The sequence below is a fragment of the Arachis stenosperma genome, chromosome 4, assembly GCF_014773155.1.
Source record: "Arachis stenosperma cultivar V10309 chromosome 4, arast.V10309.gnm1.PFL2, whole genome shotgun sequence".
Classification (NCBI taxonomy): domain Eukaryota; kingdom Viridiplantae; phylum Streptophyta; class Magnoliopsida; order Fabales; family Fabaceae; genus Arachis; species Arachis stenosperma.
The window spans coordinates 30,313,740-30,321,888 of record NC_080380.1 but is presented as its reverse complement, the minus strand read 5'-3'; the positions used below and the strand labels follow the sequence as shown (position 1 = coordinate 30,321,888).

The 8,149-nt window shown below is 32.5% G+C and overlaps 1 pseudogene; it reads left to right on the top strand.

The window, feature by feature from the left end:
- Positions 1-3,150: 3,150 nt before the first annotated feature.
- Positions 3,151-6,901, top strand: LOC130974838 (rust resistance kinase Lr10-like; annotated as a pseudogene).
- Positions 6,902-8,149: the final 1,248 nt, after the last annotated feature.

Genomic DNA, 8,149 nt, shown 5'->3' with positions numbered 1-8,149 from the left:
CAAACATACATAGGTTCTTTCTTAAGTTCGGCCAAATCGACTTCTGTTTCGAAATCGAGTTCCTCCTCCGAGGACTCCATAGTCACATAGGCAACTTTCTCTTTTCGAGTAAAGGGTTTACTCTTCGATCTTTGCTCACTTCTATATTTCTCTTTTTCTTTTTTTATGAGTTCAGTCTGACGAACCTTTTCAGCCAAATGGGCTAAATCAGGGATATACACATTAAGCAGCTTTCTGCACATATAAAACTCTAGCCCCATAGTTGCTATCTTTACTATCTCACTCTCAGGTAGTGAAACATAGCATCTACTCCTAGCATTCTTGAAACGTATCAGATAATCATCAACGGTTTCACCATCTTCACGTTTCAGAGCCACTAGATCAGTAACCGCTACATTCATTTCTCCTCGATAAAATTGAGCGTGAAAAGCAGTTTCTAACTGATTCCATGCTGCTATCAAATTTGGTCTGAGATTCGAAAACCAAGTGAATGCATTTTTTGTTAACGAAGAGGGAAAAAACTTCATTTTCAAATTTTCATCATTGGCTAAGTTTCCAATCTCAACCAAATATCGAGCAACATGTTCAGTAGTTGATTCTCCAACTTTTCCAGCAAACTTTGTGACTATCTTTGGATTTTTTACCCCTCTTAGCACCTCAGCCATTTGAACAACTTGAGGGAAAGCAGACACAAAGTGTGGTCGGTTCATAAAACCAACATTCATACCAACTCGATTTAGTACTTCTTCCACAATTTTGGTTACCTGATAACGTTCACCGCCATGATTAGCACGTAACCTAGCCAGAACTTCATCTGCATTTTGTCCACGAGGAACTACATGAGATTTTCATCATTAAAAAGATTGTTTTCATTTTGAAATTCATTCCCGAATCCTTCATTATTTCCTCTAACATTATGCCTTTCACCCTCATCATAATCAACAATTCGAGCAATTCGTTCGACTTGCCTAGCAAGACGTTTGAATTTTGATTCGTGATCAGCCATCATAGGATTCAGAATTGTGGTCATTTGTTGAGTCAATAAATTGACTAACTCATGATGAATTTCCTCTACTTGTTGTCGATATACTGCCATTGAATTAGCAGCATTCAAAGTAGAGCCCACATTATAATTACGAGAATACTCAGAATGCTGTTGTGGGTTTTGAAAATTATTCACTCCACTTGCACTCCCAAAACGAATAGGTGGAACAAAACCACCCACTGGTGGGGTATAAGTAGGAGGAAGACCATATAGTGGCCAACCAGCGGTTAGTGGAGGCTGGAATGGTGGCAAAGTGCCACGTGGACGAGTATTACGTCCAACATTCCCAGTTTGAACAGTCGTAACTGCTATACTTTCACTTCCAATTGCACCTTCCGAACGTGAAGTCACGTTCGCTTGTTGCACAGATACTGGTATGCTATCATTGGTGGATGAACCACCATTCACATTTGATATTTCATCAGCCATGTGAATGATCTTTCCACTTCGTAATCGCATACACCGAATGACACCGAAAAAATATTTATTTGACACACTTCAAATTTTTAAAACTGTCCCACTGGGCGTGCTAATTTGTTTTGTCTATTTTTAGCAAATCGATGGTAGTTCGATATCTAGTGGTCTGCGAGCGAAACCTACTCCTCTTTGCAAGTACCAGTTTTCTAAAAGTGCATCAAAGTGTGTTTGATTAGATGGCGTTTGGGATAAAAGATAAAATAAAATTTGGAAATCAACAAAAGAAACAAATGAATAAAGTTTTCAAAAAGCAAATGTACGGAAAACGGAAAAATTTGCGTTGAAATTTAAAAAAAAGCAGTAAAATGGCTTCGATTGAGTCAAATGGCTTTGACATGAAAACTAAAAGTGTAGAAATGTAAATTGGACATTGAAAGTAAAGAACGTTTGAAAGATAAAGTTTACAAGAAAATAAATTGAAAGAAGAAAATGTGGAAGGAACCCTATAGAAAAGTAGCTCGATCGCAGACTCAGGAATTCTCTGGGGATGTGAGTGTGCTTGAATGTCTTTTCTGAGTTAAAATTCCAACCCTTATTCCCTAAAACTTTCTACTATTTATAATCTACATTTAGTAACTGCCAATTAACTATCATTAATTACAAAATCACAGCCTTAAATGTAGATCCCTTGGTAACTGTTCCTGCCTCTTTGCCTATAAACGTTACCCATGATTTTCTCGCGTGATAAAAGCCTTTAACGCCTCCATTACCATAACTGCTCGGTCCACTTATTCGAATAACTTATTCGATTACCTGACTCAAGCACCTTGTTCGATTGAACTTGTTTGATTTAATAAGGGCCTTGAGATCGAATCCATGTCGAATACCTCCGTCTAATGCTTGCACGTGTATCTTTTCGAAAACTGCTTATGTCTTCGACCTCTTTACTATTTCGAACCAATTGCCTTCATCGAAAAATATTTTTCCGATCAACAGGTACAACTGCAACTACAAGTAGTTATTGTGACTCTTCTGTGATTGTTGTGGACTCCAATATTGTAACGACTGATTTAGTGTAGTAAGGAGTGACTGAAGATATATACATATATACTCCTTAAAGAAAGCTTTCTACGACTTGGTCATTCCGTAAATTATTTTGCTTATCTACCAATTTAGTTAAGTCCGTTTAATAGAGTTTTATTTAATTTGTATCTATTTTCAATGTAAAATATTTCTTGCATATATACATTGTCATTTAATTGCTTATCTCTCTCACTCTCTCACTCGAGTTGTTGTGCATATATATATCGTTTTAAAATTGTGATAACTTTTACCTAGCATAACCCTTAATTAAAATATTTATTTTTTCTTTGTGATGGATCGGATTGAGTTGAATAGTTGACCCAACCTGCTCCGAAACGAAGCAAGAATTACAAGAAGTCAAGAACAATAACAATTCAAACGCAAAGTGCACACGCGACGCTACTTACATGTATCATCACCTAACACTGGGTACCAGCGAGTACCGTAACGCTGCTGCTACTAAAAGCTTCATAAATGCTACGAAGAGGTTTTAGTTAGCTGAATCTTCCTCCCATGAATTATGATATGGTAAACACAAAAGTTCTCAACACAACCTTCTGTTGTATTATTCAATATGCAGAGAAACACATTATAATTCCGATTAACTTCTGAGGAGCTCTTTCCGGTGGACAAAGTTGTGTTCTCCTTGTCACGAGAGTAATAATACTATTCTCTCTCTATTTACAGAAAAATAGTAGTTATGCTGCTTCTTTTTGTTGTTTCTTTCTTTCTCGATAGTTTTTTTTTTTATTTACTTAAAATATTTTATGTCAGCTGATGTCATGAAACCATTTTATATCTCTAACATCGATACTATATTTTATAATTTTCATAATAATTCTGATGCCCAACGTTTTTAAAGTCTATTTTAAAGGACTTTAAAATTATGCTGATATTGTCGAATTCGATTTTGATAAAAGCCTTTGAGGTGTATGTATTAGACAATTAATTTTCGATATCGCATATAACACCATATATATGTTTAAATCAGGAGATGTGAAAGATAAAAGCATCTTGCCTTTAGACTACTCTACTATATCGCATACTGTTGGTTTAAAAAAGAGTTTTGCTTATAAAATTAAATATGCATTTTTTTTTCATACAATTTAAAGGGTCTTGACAATTAAGAACAAATTTTATAAATATAAAAAATTAGTTTCTAAATTACATATTATACATTTCTGTATATTTATGCATGTTAAAGTAATCAATGATTAAAAATAATTAAATCTATTTTGATAGAATAATCATATCTACAAAAATCTAATAATCAAACTTTTTTTATGTCAATATATTAAATTTGTTATAAATATCAAATACGTATATTTCAATAGTTGATTAGAGATTAATTTTTTTATATTCAGTAGTACTTGAATTAAGAATACTCAAATAAATAAAATGTTTTATAGAAATGACTTTTTTTGGCATTTAATATCTCATTAGGAACATAAAAACTTTAGTTTTTCAATATAAAATTATTCAACTTTTCTAATCTTAACAAAATCCATATAAATATTAGTATTGATTTTTTATTTTAGTAAATCAGTAAATGCTAATATGATTCATTAAATTATGACTAGTAGAATGTTAACATAACAAACCAAGACATGGCTGTATTAATATATATGTCATGTTTTTAGTTACACTTATTTAATTTAATAAAATAAAAAAGGCTATCAACCAAATATTTTAACCAATAATAGGTTATAATGTTTCCATCAGGTTAAGTTTTTCTGTATCTCCATCATGACAACCTGAGTTTCTAGTAGAAAAATCTAGGTTTATTAAAATTTGGCCAATACTTAATCGATTAATACCCCATTTTAGTCCTTGAGATCTATGCGATTACTCATTTTGGTCTCCAAAATTTAAAATTATCTATACTGATCCTTCATATTTAAGTTTGGGCACCAATATAGTCCTTTGATTCTTTCCGGTGATGATTAGGTAAATGAAGTGCTGAGATGACACATTTCCTGTCACGTTAGACGCTGTAACGACTAGTTGATGTGGTGAGAATTGTATTTGTATCCAATTTAGTCCCACTTGTTGAAACTTTGTCATTATAACTCAGATAAATAATAAGATAATTAGGATTTCAGGAACTAAATTGAATACAAATACAACTCTCGTCACATCAGTTAGCCGTTGCAGTGTCTAGCGTGATAGAGGGGTGTCATCTTAGCATTTCGTTTGCTTTATCATCGTCGAAAATAGTTGAGGGACCACATTGGTACTCGAACTTGAATCTCGAGGACCAATATAGGTAATTTTAAATTTCAGGAACGAAAATGAGTAATCGCGTGAATCTCAAGACCAAAATGGGTATTTAGTCGTACTTAATCAGCAAAAGAAAAGTGAGTAATTTCACATTATTGAATGAAATCTCACACCATTAAAAATACTAATACTTACTAATTAATGATTATAAATTACAAAACTTACTGACCCTAACACTCCTCTTTTTAATATTTATATTTTGATCATCATTCTCTATTTTATTGGTGGATTGTTGCATAAAATATCTTGAGCGGAAATGCAATTAGCTTAATTAGCCTTATGTTGTTGTGTGTTAGTTTAATTTTTTGGTTTCTAATTGATGGCCAAAACAACGCAGTAATGGGGTTGGGCCTCTTAGTTGGGTTGTATTTAGCATGCCGGGGAAGTTTTAAGGAGGACATACCTAAGTTCCAAAGGCATCACAAGCAGCAACCACAATTTGCTGCGCTCACTATAGAAAAGTTCTTGAATGATATCGAAAATGAGAAGCCAATCAGATTCACTCATCAGCAACTTCGAATTGCAACCGATAACTACACCAATTTGTTAGGCTGGGGGGGTTGGGTTGGAACAGTTTTCAAAGGAATTTTCAGTGGCACCATGCAGTGGCAGAGCTTGAAATAAAATTTTGGGAGTCAGATAGAAGATAATTGTCAAGATGTTTTTTATATGGATCTCATTTAAGATAAGTTCGTCTAACACTTCATCTCTCTGATTTGGGTGACATTGCCAAATTTAAAGTCGTTTTTCAGTGTTTCGTTCTAAAGAATTAAGGTCAAAATTATTAGATGCAACTCTTTAAATATTTAAAGGTTGTATCTCACTTTCTTCGTAATTCATTAAAGTAGAAGAACTACCTACAAGGGTTGATATTATAAAAATTATATGTTCTCCTTCTTGAATATTAGCCTTCTTCTTAAAAATGCATCAATTTTTTGATTTTTTTCATAAAAACTATTGTGCAATAAAAGTAAGAAATGAAGATTAAACTTTGATATTTTAAGTCATAGTAAAGTATTTGAGCCAAATGAACTATTTTTTATTTTTTAAAAAAATACTACTAATTTTTTTACAAAAGTTTGGGGCCGTGGCCCCCCTTGTCTTAACTAAGCTCCGCCCCTGGCACCATGGTGGCTGTGAAGGTTCTGCATGAAACTTCTGACAAGATCATTCAAGCACAGTTTATGGCTGAAATGGGAACGCTTGGTAAACTCCACCATTTCAATCTTGTTCGCTTATATGGATTTTGTTTTGGAAAAGACTTGACAGCGTTGGTTTATGAGTACATGGCAAATGGTTCTCTTGACAAGTATTTGTTAAAAGAAAACAATACATTAGGGTTTGAAAAGCTTCTTGAGATAGCGGTTGGAACTGCAAGAGGCATTGCTTATTTGCATGAAGACTGCCAACAAAGAATTATTCACTATGATGTTAAACCGGCCAATATTTTGTTAGACCGGAATTTCAATCCTAAGGTTTCCGATTTTGGTTTGGCAAAGCTTCATAACAGGGATAACACTCATATATCTATGACCGGTGGAGGAGGAGGCAGGAGAACCCCCGGTTACGCTGCGCCGGAGCTATGGATGCCGTTCCCGGTGACTCACAAGTGCGATGTCTATAGCTTTGGAATGTTGTTGTTTGAGATCATAGGTCGGAGAAGAAATGTTGATAATAATGTTCCAGAAAGCCAAGAGTGGTTTCCAATGTGGGTTTGGAAAAAATTTGATGCTGGAGAATTACAGGATTCAACATTAGTGTCTGAATTATTGTTGGAGAAACATAAGGAGATGGTAGAAAGAATGGTTAAGGTAGCTTTGTGGTGTGTTCAGTATAAGCCAGGATTAAGTAAGGCCTATGATGAGTGCTGTCGTGAAAATGTTGGAAGGCTCTGAAGAAATTCCACAACCTTCGAATCCATTTCAATACTTGATGGACAATGGTTTCACTGCTGCTCTTCCACACCGATACTCATCGTATAATTGCAATAGTACGACAACTGTAACTACAAGTAGTTATTGTGACTCTTCTGTGATTGCTGTGGACTCCAATATTGTAATTGCTGATCCAATTTAGAGGGACTATGGCATCTCATGAAAGATTTTTATTTTATTATTGTAAACAAAATTGATTATTGGTGCATGTTATGGTGCCTATATATATTTGCCTAACTTATTAAAATGAGATAAATTTTAATATTTAAATTAAAAAATATAAAAATAAATAATTTTTTAATATTTAAAACTTACCATAAAAGATAATTTCGGTAATTTCGACACCAAAATTACAGGCACCATAAAATTGGCCTTGATTATTTGTATAATGTAGATTTGATTTTTTTTTTTTAGTTTCTGGTAATATCCCTCAACCTACATATACATTAAGGACTAATTACAAGTTTGACTATTCTAAAGTACAAGGTTGAATTATTCTAGAGATATAAATGCTTATTCGTGGCAAAAGCATTGTTACCACAATTATTTTGGAGTTTAGCTATTTTATTTTTAATTAAAGTTTGTATTTCTGGTAGTATTATTATAGATAAAAATTTAAAATTGTGGGAAGAATACACAATGACTAAAGATTAAAAATATATTCTTATTATATGTAACTGCATGTTATCAATTACAACTTTTTTAAAATAAATAGTTTAATTAAAAATATTCGTGTAACATACAAGATAAATTATAATAAAAAAAGTATAGAGAGCTAATGGCCTAAGCATACAATGTGTACAATGAAAGTTTAGGAAGTATTAGAGATATAACTATTAGTATTACATTATCCTGTCAGGTTACGCTTTTGGGATGAGTAGGTTCATGACATGGTATTAGAGTTCTAGATTCGAAAGGTTAAGAGTTCGATCATCTGAAACTTTTTTTTTAAAATAAATATTCTAACTTTTTTTAACAATTAAAATAATATTTTAATCTTAAAAAAATCTTGAAGAATGTTAAATTACAACAACAATAAAGGTGCAGTTTGGATAAATAACTTAGGTCCGTTTGAAAAATTTTAAAAATAATTTTTTTAAGTTTTTGACTTATGAAAAGTAGTAGTATTAATGTCTGGTACAATTTTTAAAATCAAATTGCAGCTTTTTAAGGAGATATTTAGGATTTTATAGAGAAATTTAAAAAAAGTGACCTCTCATAATACTACTATTTTTTATCACATTTCTATAAAATAAACATTTTTAAAACTAAAATTCCAAACACAAAATAATTTATTTATAAACTATTTTTAATACAACCATTTGTTGTTTAAGCTATTTTTTCAAAAAGAGCTTAATTAAACTGTTTACCCAAATTAGACTTTAATTAT